This window comes from Varanus komodoensis, unplaced genomic scaffold (genome assembly GCF_004798865.1).
Source record: "Varanus komodoensis strain SLA01 unplaced genomic scaffold, ASM479886v1 scaffold7_1, whole genome shotgun sequence".
Taxonomy (NCBI): Eukaryota; Metazoa; Chordata; class Lepidosauria; order Squamata; family Varanidae; genus Varanus; species Varanus komodoensis.
Window position 1 is genome coordinate 13466680 of NW_025336479.1, and position 15381 is coordinate 13482060.

Consider the following 15381-nt stretch of genomic DNA (forward strand, 5'->3'; position numbering starts at 1 on the left):
ATATTTACTTCTCTCCTTGCTGTTCTCCGTATGACGTTATGAATTCTGGCATGATGCGCATCCCAGAAATCTTCCAGCCAAGTGACTGGGGCACAGCTTCTCTCCACTGCTTTTTAGGGCAACCCCCTATGGAGGTGCGTGTTGGCTGAGAGGCTACAGGATTGGGCAGAAGGTCTCTCTCCACTAGCAGCACAGCAGATACGCATGATGAGCCATGGCAGATTCGCTGGTGGGGCACCTCAGCTAAGATGGTGGCACGGAGCAGCACTGGTGGAACTGCTGCACATGCAACAGTAGAGCTACCAGGCTAGAGTGGAGCCACAGACAGGACATGGACAGCTGAAAGCAGAAGGACAGTTCTGCCATTTGCTAAACCTAATGCTATCCATGTCCATGGAAGGCACCACTCGACACCAGCCTCAGAGCTGGTGTGCAAGCAGTGAGACTGCAGAGAAAAGCAGCCAGTGCTCAACCTCACTCTGCTCTGAGAACTGGTGTGCTAGTGCACCCCCACTCGACACCACAGGTAACTGAAGGATGGGGGGGGCACATACACTGCAGCAGGGAACGGCTGTTGTGGCCCTTTGCCCCCTCTCCCAGTACCACTGCCACTCTCCCTGATGGGAAAACTGGGCCTTGCCGGAACTGTATTGCTCTGACAGTCTTCCTCATCCTCCCAGGCCCAGAATTGGGAAGAGTATTTGCCACACAGGGGAAGGCCCCCTCCCCACACAAGCGAGCTTTTTTTTGGCAAGCTCCAGTGCAGCCATTGCCACTCTGGGCTGAACATTCACTTGCGCATTTGTTTTGCTGGATCACATCTCCGAGCCATGGATAGGAGCAAATGGTCACGGCACAGACAGGGCTCTGCTGCAAGCCCAAGGAGAAAGGGCGACACATCTGCACATTTGTAGCTACACAGCTGGTTTCTGGTCATGGTTTCACCATGAGGTTAAACCAGAGTGCTCACACTACAGCAGGTCACAGTTCTGTAGTGGACAGCTTTTTAAGTTCATCATAACTTTGTTTGCAAAGTTGTTTCTGTAAAACTGACTCAAAATACCAAATTCATCTGCTCACCCTTGTGCAGAACCAAACAGAGCAATGATTTTAGAATTGCAGATGCACCTGGGACACTCCCTGGTGTCCTTTCTCTTTGACTTTCAGGAGCATGGGCAGAGGCTACTCAGAAGATGGTGCTGGCCTGGATTGTGGTGCCATGAAAATCAGGCCTGGGTCTCCTTTACTGCCGGTTCTATGATCTCTGTATTTCTAAATGCAGATTCTTCAGCAGTTTGGTCTCCCTGCCTGACATGAACATAGAGTAGATGTTGCTGATGCCTAAGGACTACCCCTCTGAGACTGTGCTCAAGGCTTCTCTTCTTTCTTCGAAGAGTTTTTCTGACAAGCAGAAATTTTGTCCATGCTTTTTATAGCTCTCGTTTACCCTTGCTATTCACTTCTATGTCCTCTTGTGGTTAGCAGCAAGTTTCAGCTTAAACTAGAATCTGAGAAATGAAATGTGAGCAAAGATTCTCACATGGATGCTCACGGTTCCATAATTTAAGCCATGGACTCCTTTATGAAGGCTGCAGTTGTATATGCAAAAGGAAAAGAAAAAGAGATGACTACACGACTACAAACATTTCAGTGATCCTGGGGCCATGGTTCTGGGGCCAACCTGCCTAGATGGTTTTCTTTTAATTTTTGTCTTTCCTCCCAGTTTTGAACATCAACCTTCTTAGAACACATACCATTTAACTCAATGGATATTTATTACTAAAGGCAATATTCTATAAATAGTTGCCTCCCCTTTCTGTTCTGAGGTACATCACCATTTTGAAATACAAACAATACAACAGAAGACAACACAGGCAGTGTGTACGGCATTGTTTGTCAGATACATTAGTGGATATGGGAGACTTTGAGATAAGATCTGTAATTGTAAAATAAGGTCCACCTAGGAGTCATACCGACCCCCTTCAACTCTTTTAATGTAACAGATGAGCAAATCTGAAAGCTGCGCTTACACTGGCAGTTGAACACACTGGTGTAAAACAGATGTAGCTAATATTTAAGCATCCATGACAGATTTTTGTTATGGAAATGGATGAGAAGTGGGGGTGGATGGGTGGGAAACAGGGACTACCAAACCCCGGGATAGTCATTTTGTAGCTCTGGAGGACCACTTGCCTTCATAGCTCTGGCATTTCTCTTCTCTATTGCCTTAACTTCGCGTAGCTTTTTGTCCCAGTGGGAATGCAGTAGAAGGAATCTCGCAATGGCAGTACGCATTTAGCGTGTTGCTCGGGTGGATGACTCACACGCAGGGGCTTCTGCCGGCAGAGTGCTGCAGAACTCGATGAGAGGAAGGTCAATAGCCACTTCGTGTACAGGAGCAGCTGGAACTGGGTTCCCTTGGTGCCTCTTGGCTAGAAAGGCAAGTCAGATGTCAGGGCCCCCTCTGTCCCACCAGCTTGCAGGGTTCCCCATGAACTGAACAGAACCCCACTTTTCTCCCCGCTCTCCTGCTCGGCATGCACACGGAAGTAGCTGGAATGCCAAGGCCACTGCAGGGGGGTGGGAGCTCAGTACGTGCTTCCCATATTTCTACCCAGCTCTCTTCCTCTGCTCAGCCAAAGAAGGGGAAATGATGAGTGATGGGGAGGCAGTGGGAGGGCTGCCTGGGGAAATCAGAAGCACACACAGGCTCCCAGTCTCTGTCATGACCTGGCATGGTGCCAGGCTTTGGCCAGAGGTGCAGAAGGAAAAATAGGGCTCCATCATGGCCTGGGGCATGTGGAATTGGATTGAATCTAGGAAGCTCAGGATTATCAGGCCACAGATTAGTTTTCAGCCTTACAATATGCAGAGCTCCACATGGAAACTAATGCTTTATGAATATAGAACTGATCTTTACTGGTTCCTGTGATGGCATCAGCACAGAGAGCTCCAGAGCACTGTTTGGTGGAAAGGTGGGACACAATTTTAATAAGCAAATAATAAATTTCTGGATGACATGTAAAAAATCCTGGTTTTGACATTAGGGATTTAGCTAGGCATACTGAGGGTCGCATCTGAGGTCTATCAGGCACAGCAAACACACACCTTGGGTAATCATTCTGCAAAGCACCTGATTTGGGAAGGCTCCCCCTTTCTCTCTGCCCTAAAGGGTCAGGATCTGGGCTGCTGTGGTGGCCAGAACCAGAGCAACCCCCACTGTGTTTGTGGAAAGAGTCCAAGTCTTGCTGGAGCTCTCCGTCTACTGATAAGCGCCAGCTGGCAGTCCCCACGGGAAGCGCTATAGAAGAGCAAGCTCTTCCTCCAGACCTGGCCTCTGCAATGCAAGTGCCCCTGCCCTGCTATGTTGCCTTTGCAGCACGGGGTCCCCTGCCTGCCCTCTCCTGCCTTCTGCTGTGTCTCCTGCATCTTGCTGTGCCTCCTGCCTTGCCACGTTGCCTCAGCAGTGCAGGTCCTCCTGTTCGTGGCTGTGCCTGCACCTCGCCTGACCCTTCCTGCTCCTGGTTTCTGCAGTGCACGCTGCCCTGCTGTGTCGCCTCAGTAAAGCAGGGCTTCCTATGTGAGCTGTGGTTCAGCTCCTGCATCTTGCCCGAGCCTGGCTGCATCTGGGTGCTGCTGCCTCGTATAGTTTGCCTTGCCACGTATTCTGCTGTGCCGTGTCTCCTACCCTGTTGTCCTGTCCAAGGTACCTGCACCCGTTTGTACTCCTGGTTCTTGACGCCTGGCCTTTTCCTGACCATGTCCTTGTTCCGCCCTTACGCGTTCTTGTGGTTCTGACCTCAGCTTGTGCCGTGACTATGACTTGGCCTTTCCACGAAACCCCACTTTTGGACTCTCTTTCCTGGTCCTGCATTGCTCTTGTCTTGCCTTGTCTCTGGCCGCCCACGTTTCAGCCATGACCCTGACAAAGTTTACACCTGCCTCCTTTTGAGTCACTGAAGCCATATGGAAAGCTGGCTTTAATGCTGCGCAGTGCAGTGGGCAATAGCCCTTCTCAGCTGGAGTGCATGAAGTAGGCATAACTGAATCAGAGATAGTTAGGTGGTTGTCATCTGAACAGGCCAATCTGAAGTGGCATAAGGTTTTATTCTCATAATGAAAGTGGAGTAGGTCTGCCTCCACCTCTCCACCCAAATCACTCTGACAGCTGCCACTGAGAGTGCAGGAGGAGGAAAGATCCCAAGGCTGCAGGAGAAAAATATCAAAAATATTGTAGTTATAGCAATGCCTATCTATAAACCATTCACATTTTAAGCAACATGGTGGAAACTGATGCATTTGAGCAGCTATGTTAACCTCTGGTCCTGTCAGACATGAAAAAGGAAGCAATTGGTTACTAGCATGAGTTAGAGCAAATGATCTCTTATTGATTGAATTAGGGTGGAACTCATACAAGGCGGCTGCTGAAGATGAGCATTTGTGTTTGCATGTGTAGGAGGAGATGGCCTTTCTAAGGCTTTTCCCTCAAGACAATTTTCCACTGAACACGAATTTTAATTTTATTAACTATTAATAAATTATATTAATAATGCTTTTATCATCTTGAGAGAGAAAAAACCCAAGTAGGATTCTACCCTCAGAATGGAACCTAATCTGGAAGGAAATTGGAGCTGTATCGATGTAAAGAAGGGAAAAAAAAAAAAAACCAGTTTTCATGCTTCAGGGAAACTAATGATTTAATAAACTCTTCTGTCCTTTGCTGCTGGTAGGAATTCAGTTCAATATTTCTTAAAGGCATTTTTGACTTGTTGAAAACAGGTCTGTGACAAGTCTTTAACTGTGGCTCGGAACCATCAGGCTCTTAGCTTAGCTTTAGATGCGCATCTATCACTCCAAGGTCATTGGCCTTATTGCATGTGAGATACTTCCCAACAGGCTAACAAATTGAGTATCTGCAGCATGTGTTTCTGGCAACACATTTACATGTGGGATCATCACATCTCCAAAATGTGGATTTGGCACGAGGATTGCACTTTGGAAACCACACTGAGATCACATATCTAAAAGGATGCACAGAAACCCAGTCAAGATAATCACTCATAAGTCCAATAAGGGATTTTAACCACCATGTACTAATAGGACTGAGAAGAGCATACTTGCTTGGAGAAATTTTGATAAATTTGAGAACTCCAAATTGAGCTAGAGTATTGCAATCCAGGAAGAAATGCCATAAGGTACAAAAGACTGTGATCAGAGGGATTGATGTTCACAGAAAACTCCATTTTCTGTCACAGAGGTTTTCTAAACAAGGCCGTTAATCAGCTGCATTTACTTTGGGTTCATGCAGGATTGACTTCAATGGAGGATTTTCTTTTCCTGTTTTTATGCTACTTTATTTGCTTATTCCTTAGCTTTGCACCCCACTTTTTCCCAGTGAACTCAAAGCAACTTACACCATTCTCCTCCTCCTGCTCTCAGTCTTATCCTGACAACAACAGCCCTGTGAGGTAGGTTGGGCTGAGAGTCTGTGAATGGCTCAAAGTCACCCAGTTGGCTCCATGGCTGGGTGGGGACTAGAACCCAGATCGCCTGAATCCCAGCCCTGCCCTCTTAACCATTACACCACACTGACTCTTGGTCATACCATGGCACAGCAGAATAGTGCAATTCTACAAGGGGAAATTAGAATTTGTTTTCTTTTGTTTTTACAGATAATATATTTTCCCTGCAATAAAAACGTTAGATGACATAATGACATCATTTAAGAACCTGCATAGAAATCAGAGTAAGGACTAAAGAGTGCACAATAAATGCCTCATGTAGACAATGCTTATAATCTGGTAACAGGGATGGCGATGATACTGATGATGCACAGCTTTTGTGACGCAACATAAAAATGGAGATTTGCAGATCTTTGTCTACCAAGTTATAGCCTCACTGTTTTCATGTTTCAGGAATAAGTACCTTTGAATTGAATAAGCTTGTTTTTATATAAGTATGTACAAATGGATGGCCTTATTCACAACCATTTTCTGAAAGTAAAACAAGTTTTAAAAGTCTAAGATGCCATTCTTAGCTAAATCCTTAATGTCAGGCCAGGAATTTTTACACCTCATGTCATTTGGCTACACATGGTAAAAAGGAATAGGCAATAAGTGAAAAATAATAATAATGATAAGCTGGCCAAATGAGAAATGCATTATGGAAATCTCATGCAGAAATCAGTGTAGAAGCCATGCTGAGAAGCAGCTTGAAAACTTCACTTTGATGCTGAGAAGTTTGGAACAATTGTTTGCACATGAGCTTAGATATTCCCAAGGAAGATGCCATATTTTATTGAATTTTTCACAATTCTCCATTATTCTATCAAGCGTCCTTGTCAGTAGAGGACAAACTGTCTTTCATATGATATAACATTGTATGCCAGCAGTTCAAGAAAGGCGTACGATTAAACAAAACTGTGTAGTGGATTTATCTATACCAGATACAATTCCTCCAGAAACTTTCGAGTGACACACTGTTTAATAGAACCTGCACAGCCTTAACTTTGAATGATTATACTCAAGTGCAATGAATTTACCTCTGAGCTGAATGTAATAACATGAAAATGTCCCAAAGCACGCACCAGTTTTTAAATTCATGTTGACCTAGTCTGTGTACCTTTCACAACAGATGCTATGTTTTAGGAAGGCAGGAAGCAACATCTGGGTCACTACCATTCTAGATTGTCCTCAACCATGCAGGAAATGTACAACAGAAAGACTTACTGTTCAATTTCTTAATCAGAATGTTCCTGACATAAAGCCCTTAGAACATTGGCAATTTCAGCTAGAGGAGACCAAGCCAAAGCATGTAGAAACTGTATTTTGTCCCCTGAGGAAGGAATCTCTGAGGAGTAGTTAAACGTAGCTCATGATGGCAAAGGCTGATGAATAAATGCATTTTCTCACTTGCAATATATTGGTGGAATCTTGATTAAAACATTAAGCACCCCCTATTTTTCTTTCAGAACCGACCTATGCTGTGTACACTTACAAGTACTCAAGACCTTCCCTCTGCCCTGTTCTGCAAAAAGAACTCATGACTTACCACTGTTATACTCCTTTTGACAAGGTAGGAATGCAGAAAAAAGAATTGTTATGGTATTAGAGTAACTAACAGAGGTATGAAGATAATGAACTGTTTCGCAGCTTTTTTGGGGGGTGGGTTGGGGTGGGGGGAGTATTTTCAATGGTTCCCTCATTGTTCTCAGACAAAAATCCACTGCCTGACCTGCTCAGCAAAAAATGGGTCCTGACATCTGAGGAAATCTGGTGACCCTGTAAGTTTCTTTGCTAATCAAGGTTTCACACTTAAACCCACACACAGCTACATAGATGGGCACAACCTACATCAGACTTACTACAAGAAAGTTTTAAGGTCTTCCAGGGAGATCCTCTCTCAGTATTGCTGCCATTACAAGCATGCTGGTGGGACCCAAGGGAAGAGGGGAGGGGGACAGGTTGGCTCCCTCGCTATTGTCCTTCCACAGGTAGGCAAATATGAATTTATTCACTCAGGGTCACAAATTGGCCTGCCACTGAAAAGTTTTTTTAATAGGTTGAGGGCTGCTTATTTCTCTCATAGTTATGTTTTAATTCTGTTGACATGTTTTTATTCAATTGTTTTAATCTTGGTCTTGGCCTTATAATTTTCTAGCTTCTTTTTTAGGTGGAATGGAGGATATTAAAAACATAAACATAACCAGTGACCAACATCCCGTTTCTGGGCAAGGTGCTCGAGTGGGTGGTGGCGGGATAACTCTAAGCGATTTTGGAGGAAACTGATTATCTGGACCCATTTCAGTCTGGCTTCAGACCCGGTTGTGGTACTGACTCTGCCTTGGTCGCCCTGTATAATGACCTGTGCAGGGAGAAGGACAGGGGGAGTGCATCCCTGTTGCTTCTCCTGGACCTCAGCGGCTTTTGATAACATTGACCATGGTATCCTCCTGGATAGGCTGGCTGGGTTGGGAGTAGGAGGCACTGCTTGGCAGTGGTTTCACTCCAACCTCAACAGCTGATTCCAGAAGGTGGTGCTGGGGGATTATGGCTCTGCATCATGGCAGCTTTGCCACAGAGTACCGCAGTGTTCCATTTTGTCCCCCATGCTTTTCAACATCTACATGAAACCGCTGGGAGAGGTCATCCAGAGGTTTGGACTGTAGAGCCATCAGTACGCTGATGACACCAAGCTCTACCACTCTTTTACATTTAATCCAGGCGAGGCAGTGGCTGTCCTTAACTGATGCCTGACCAAGGTGATGGGCTGGATGGGGGCCAATAAACTAAAGTCTTTTTGGTGGGTGGCTTGAGTTTCCAGGTAAGTGATCTTTGTCCTGTCTTGGATGGGGTTCCACTCCCCGTAAAGGACAGAGTCCACAGCTTGGTAGTGCTCCTTGACCCACAGCTATCCTTGGAGGCTCAGGTGGTGGCAGTGGCGAGGATCGCTCTCCTCCAGCTTGGCTGATCCATCAGCTGCATCCTTATCTGGACAAGAACTGCTTGGCAATGGTGACACATGCTCTGGTAAATTCTCGATTGGATTATTGTAATGCGTGGGGCTGCCCTTGAAAATGGTCCAGATACTTCAATTGGTTCAAAATAGAGCTGCCAGGCTGCTGACAGGGACTGGGCGTTATGTTCACATGACTCCAGTTCTCCATCAGCTTCACTGGCTCCCGATTGAAGTCCGGGCCCAATTTAAGGTGCTGGTATTAACCTATAAAGCCCTAAATGGCTTGGGACCAGGATACCTGAAGGAATGTCTTCTTCCCCATATGACCCCCCCCCCCCAACCCTTAAGATCAGAGGCAGAGGCTCTCCTCTGGGAACCCTCCTTGAAGATGGAGGGCCTTTTCCCTGGTGGCGCCCTGTCTGTGGTGCCCTGTCTGTGGAACGCGCTCCCCAGAGAGGTCCACCTGGTGCCACCTGGTGCCAATGTTATATGTTTTTTGGTACCAGGTCAAGACCTTTTTATTTACCTGACATTTTAATATTTAAATTTTAACTACTTTTCTTCTCCTGCTTAGCTACATTCTATCTTATTTATTGCATTCTACCTTATTTTATTGCATTACGTGGGTTGTACTTTTTCTGTTTATTTATTGTTTGTTGTGAGTCGTCCTGAGATGCTGTTAAGGACAGGGTAGAAATGCTGTAAATGAATGAATGAATGAATGAATGAATGAATGAAGAGATAGATAGATAACCAGAGGCTCTAGATCTGCGTAGTCCAGACTGGACTGTGGCTTCCTCAACTCCTTTGTATTGCCCTCATGAAAATGGTCTGTAAAAGGCTCATGTTCCACCATTGTCTTCATAAGATTTCCATGGAATGCAATGGCAGCCACCTTCTGTGAAAGCTGCCCTTAATCTGACTTGCCCTTCTGGATCTCCAGGCATCACAGGTGCTCTTCAGGGTCCCTCTACCTTTTCTGAGATGTTGACTAGCCCACTACCTGTTCCCTAGGCAGCTGCTGGGGTCACCTGCACAGGGAGCTCCGGAGGCACACCTGTGACATGTCTGATAGACTGAACCAAAAATGAAACTTGGATACTGAATAAGCATTTGTAGTGGTGCCAAAGGGGAAAGAACATACAGCTTCTTAAAGACTGCTTCCCTGGCGTGCACCAATAATCAGTCTATTTATTTAGGCCAGACCAATGCACCTTAATTCTACAGTGACGGCTGATAAGCTCAGGCTAGCTCAGAGCTAGCTCAGGCAAATCCTTCACAAAGGAAGCACAACGTTTGCAGGTTGTTTATGACCAGCTGTGGGCAAGTGCTGACATATGCTTTCAACTAGAAAGCATGCTTGGATGTACAATCCTTTCCTTCTCCCTCTCCCTCAAGGTGGCCAAGGAAGAAAGTGCATCTCGAATTTGCTACATTGACAGATTCAGAGCTGCAGATGACAGAAGTTGTTACAACAGATACGTTATCAGAAGAACAAATAGGAATGTGGAACAAGCAAGCACAAGAGTCCCCTACTGGCTAGCAGTGCCCTCAAGACTAGCCCAGCGCACCGCTTGGAAACGACATCCTGGCACTCACCTACTGCACTGGGCCTTGTGCCGGGGTCTGTTTTCGGGATGTCAGCATGACTAATCAAGCCCAAATGCTGGACTTCCTTTGTTCCTTGCTAAGGAGGCCTTGGGCAGTCAGTGGCAGCTGTCTCAGTCTCTGCCACTCTTTAAAGCATAAGTGCCCTAATTTCAAGTGGCAGAGCTTGTTCTTTTGCCCGGTGGCTCTGAAAACAAGGTGCCACTTATTTGTCGTGCAGCAAGATGCACTCATGCCAATCTCAAGCTGGCACCTTTTAAACTGCAATTAAAGAGCGGCCTAGAAGTATCGAGGAGCCCCCATGGGCGAATTTTCCAGGGGCGATTCCTGCTGTGGCAGCCCCTGCCACTTTGAATATTTGGGGCACAGTACGGGCCTGACAAAACTGCTTGGCATGTGGATTGTTGGGGTGATTGACAAAGCAGCCTATGGGTGCTGGGTGGCTTGTCCAGTACCCCAATAATCTATCCTTGCTTGGTTCACATGTAATGAGAAGCCATGGCAGGGGGGGCTTGGGTTGCCAGCCCAGTCCTAGGGCTGATGGGTCACCATGGGCTGTGATGATCATATGGATTACCAACAGCTGCTCTCAGGAAAGGTCTCAGAAGAAATAATGCCCTGTGCAAGGAATGCCGTCAACATCTCACTAATCATCAGTTTATGGGCTTATTTTATTTATACTGCATATAACATGATGCTTTCACTAGGCAGCAGTGTCTTTAACACTGTTTATATAATTTGCAGTTCTGACCACACTTGTTAATGATGCCTCAAACAAAGTATGTTTTGCTGCTTTTTTAAAAAAAAGAATAAATGATAAACCAGGAATAGAAAAAGAAACATACTTTAAATTTAATGAGTGGAAGATCATTTCAAACAACCTGTAGAACTTTTTTAAAAGTTAAGGCACTAAGGCTCAATCTTATGCATATTGAGAGAGAAAGAAACCTTACAGTTCCCAGCATCCCCAGACAACCAGCACCCTGCTTAACTTTGCCTCCTGGGCAAGCTTCCCCAGCTTGGGCATCTCTAAGGCTTGCCATGGTTACTCCACTGCCAAACTACCCAGAACAGACCAAGGACAAAATGACTAATCCTCATCCAAATATTATCAGGTTGACAACAGACTTAGTTTATAGCTACCTCGCAGCCAGTGGGTTGGGTTTTTTCCCCTAATGGAGGATGTTTCTCTGGATCTGAACCAATTCCTCTCATGCTTTCAGCTGGCTTTGATGTGCCAAAAGTGTTTCCCCTGCTTTTGTGTTACTTCATCCCATGTGCTGACACATGCTTCTTCATGCAGCCAGCATGGCCCCTCTGCTGGGTGGAGACAAGGCTTAGTTACATCATTTCCTTGGGCTTTTCCTCTGTCAGAAACCAACTGTGGTATGTTCTCATCAGCACATTTATCAAGGAATATGTGGGGACTAAATATGGTTTAGCATATTAAAGGTGAAACCCTATTCGTGTTCAGATAGAAAAATGTCCTGGCTAGGGTATGCTGGCCATTGTAGAAAGTGGTTGTTGTTGTTTTGTCTAAGTATGCATAAGCTACAGTCTGATACACTTGCCTGGTAGTAAGTCCCCCTGGAGCCAGTAAGGCTTACTTCTGAGTAAATGCACCTAGGAAAACACTTTAAAAGGATGTACTCATCCTTTACCACATTCCTTCAGCACATTAACCATTGGTAGTTGCTGCTTCATTTTGAAATACATCACCCTAAATATAAAGGTTGTTGTTGTTAGTCATGAAGTTGTGTCTGACCCATTGCAACCCCATGGACAACACTCCTCCAGGCCTTCCTGTCCTCCACCAACCCCTGGAGTCCACTTAAGCTCACACCAACTGCCTCAGTGACTCCATCCAGCCACCTCATCCTCTGCTGTCCCCTTCTTCTTTTGCCATCTATTGTTCCCAGCATTAGGCTCTTCTCCAGGAAGTCCTTCCTTCTCAAATATAAAGGTAGGATGTCCTAACTGAGGACTGTTATTATTTTATGGGAAATAATGTGATTTACTTTGAAACAGAGTATATACATTCTAAACTTGGCAAAGAAAAAATGTAAAAAGGCATTGACGCGTGGAGGCAACTGGTCATATATAAAAAACAATGGCTTTAGATCCCTCACAACAATTTATGTAAAGAGGATCCATCCAGCCAACTGAATGGGTTTCAGACCCACTGAGCATCACAATGCACGGGAAGTTGTGCATCCAGTCTGAGATTGGAGAAGCCCAGATGCATTTGGCAATTGGAGAACATGCGTGTGGCATCACCGTGGAAGGACTACTGTGGGATTCTTGGCAAAGGAAGAGGAAGGGCAGCTTGGCAAGCACCAAGCACCAGTCTGGGGGGCCTCGGTGCCTGAGGGAGCCACATTGCCTTCCCCCGAGTTGGCCAGTAGGAATGAGAGCGCAAATCCCGAGGGCTGCCTAGGAAACCATTGATCAAAACCTGGAGGTGGAAGAAAGATCACAAGGGTGCTTGTGGGGAAGCGGCTTTTGGATCCCTCATGCTGCACCATGGCAATTTCCAGGTTGAGTATGCTCCATTTGTAGTAGATGTTGTTAGTCTACAAGAGAGTAAATAAAGTGCCACTGTGTTCATGCATTTGTGGTGGAAATGAAAAAGTGCATTCAAATTAATGAAAATTTAGTAGATGTCATTAAGGATAATTATACTAACATCTACAGAGAAAACAAAAACTCTGGTTGGCTTGATTAAAAACTTAATAGAACAGTGCATTTGTTAATGATCAAGGATGTTATAGTAAACCTGACTGCATTAATTCAAGACTTGAACATGTCTTAAGGTTAAGAACCAATCTATTTGTGAAGTCTTTCATCTGTGGACAGCTTTAATTACATACATCAAAAACGCCAGGCATTCACCACCACCCGCCCCCACAGGAAGAGTACGGAAGTTTAAGAACTAATTTTTAAGCCATCAATACTCCATTTCAGTAGCAAGAAGTACCAAACATCCTTAAACAGAAGTAAAACATGCTTTATAAATAGAACTTTCAGTGGCATGTTCATATGGTGCTTTGAAAGGCAAATTTCAAGGCCACCTTTAAGAGATCAGAATCAGGAAGCCCCTGCTTCAGATTTTGCCTCTGTCATAAACTCTCTAGCTACCTGCAGATAAGCCACTCCTCCTAAGCCCCAGCCTGCCCTTCACAACATGTGGGATAACAAAACTGGCTTAACAGGATTGTTGTAAGGAGGGCAGCTAGATGATGCATGTGTAGCACTTTCAATACTTGAAAGCCCTCTACAAACTGAGTTTGCTATTGTTGTTGTACCATGGGGGGTTTCCCCCCTCAGCCTGTGAGTCTCTGGTTGTAAAGAGACGGTAAGAATTGGTCAAACCAGTTGGGCAAGTCTGACCTGGCGATTTCCCCTGGCTATGGAGATAACTGAGTGGTGTCCATCCTCGGAGGTGGTTGCAGGTTGCTCTAGAAGGGGGTTTACATTGCCCTTCCCACCCTCAAGGAATATGCTGATTCAGGAGTCTGTGAGGACCACAGAAGTAAGATAAGGCTGAAGTTTGGAACTGGGTCTGAAAAGGAGGCAGAGAGCTGCTTGTGCAGGAAATCTCATGGCATTTTGGATGCCCGTAGAAATCTGAAGGGAATAGAAATCTGTTGGTGGCTAAATGCTATGAAACCTTTCCTCATGTTCAGCCCATAAATGTGTGTAAACACACCTGATTTCACAGAGGCAACATAAGGTGGTAACTGAGAGCGTGTGGCTGGAGCTTGGCAGTTTACCTCAAAATTTTTTCTTATTTTCTACCTCAGACTTTTTCCTGTAATTTTGGGACAGCCATACCAACAACTTTCCGCATAATTTTTATTACTGAGATGTGGGTCATCTAGGAAGTAGGTGATGAAATACTTAATAACAACTTTGTAATGTTTAGTAATTTCCTGAAAATATAAGATATCATTTAAAAATCAAAGAACACTAACTGAAAAGTCTTTTAATAATATACTCTGTTTCAGCTTCCTGGATGCTTAATAGTACAATCCTGTACCTGTCTACTCAGAAATCAGCCTCAGTGTGTTCATTGGGAGTTCTCCCCAGGTAGGTGTGCCTAGCACCCTTCTGCAACATGGCTTCCAACAGATACACTGGACTGAGACTTCCATAAATCCCAGCCAGCATGCCCTGGCTGGCTGGGGATGATGGGAGTTGTAGGTTGCCACATCTTTAGAGGCCCAGGTTGGAGAAGGCTGTATATCCACATTTGTATCTGGGTGCACTTGAACAGAAGTTTCTAATGGTGCTGAAGTAGTTTCTGGTAAACATCCAGGTGGTGTAGGACACACCAATCCTGTCCCAGAGTGATCCCATTTTTGTTCCTAGCTGTTCAAGACAGGGACCCGCCTTTAGTGCTGAAAGGGTGGCAGGGATGGGGGAGAGAGGAGTGCCTTCCTGATGGGGACTCTTCTTCAGTTTCCACGTGTCTGGTTTAGCAATACAGTGCAAAACACACAGCATCTTAAAGCTTCCATGTGCCCTTAGGTTTCACAGCTGTTTCTCTTTCCTTATGCAGAAAATGAGCAGTCACAGGAGCAATAGGAAATAGGAGTGCTGAGGCACAGGCGGGGGGTGGGGGTTGCTTTCTGCTTAACTAGGGCACCGGATGATTATATTCTATTGTTGTGCCAGTACCCAGCAGAACTTAAGAAGGGGGAAAGAAAAACTTTTAAGTAGGATACACATTTTCTTTTCTAGCTTGAGCGATATTTGAAGGCCAGCACATAGGGAGAGGGCAGGCTCGGAGCTCGACAGTGAGTGGGTCTGAAGCAAGAAGCTGTATAGGGACCAAAGGCCTAGGAACTGGTCTTAGAGGCTGTGGGATCAGCATGGCCTGGCTTCCATCTAAGGATTAAGTCCACATAGGCTCTTCTCTTTCCCAGCATGGCCTGGTGATGGTTGAACTTGAACCCAGGCTTCAGTTATTACAAACTTCTGGGATTTGTAAAGAATGTTAGCTTTCTTACAGAGGCAGACTCAAATTCCCTTTCTTTGGACTCAAGATCTGTACTTCCATATGTTGGTTGATTATATATGTACATTTAGGTGCTGAGGTGCCCATGTGTTTGGGGGAGGATGGTGACCTCCTTCAGGTATTATCTGTGTGATGTGGGCTCCAGGAAATGGCCGGGGGGAGGGCTATGCCATGCACGTATATTTTTAAACTGGCATAGACATCTGCAGGCATGGGCATCTCCCTCTGCATTCTTCCCAATACAGATGTCCAATCCCTCTGCAGTCCTGATTCCGAGAGGACTTTGCATCAGCAGC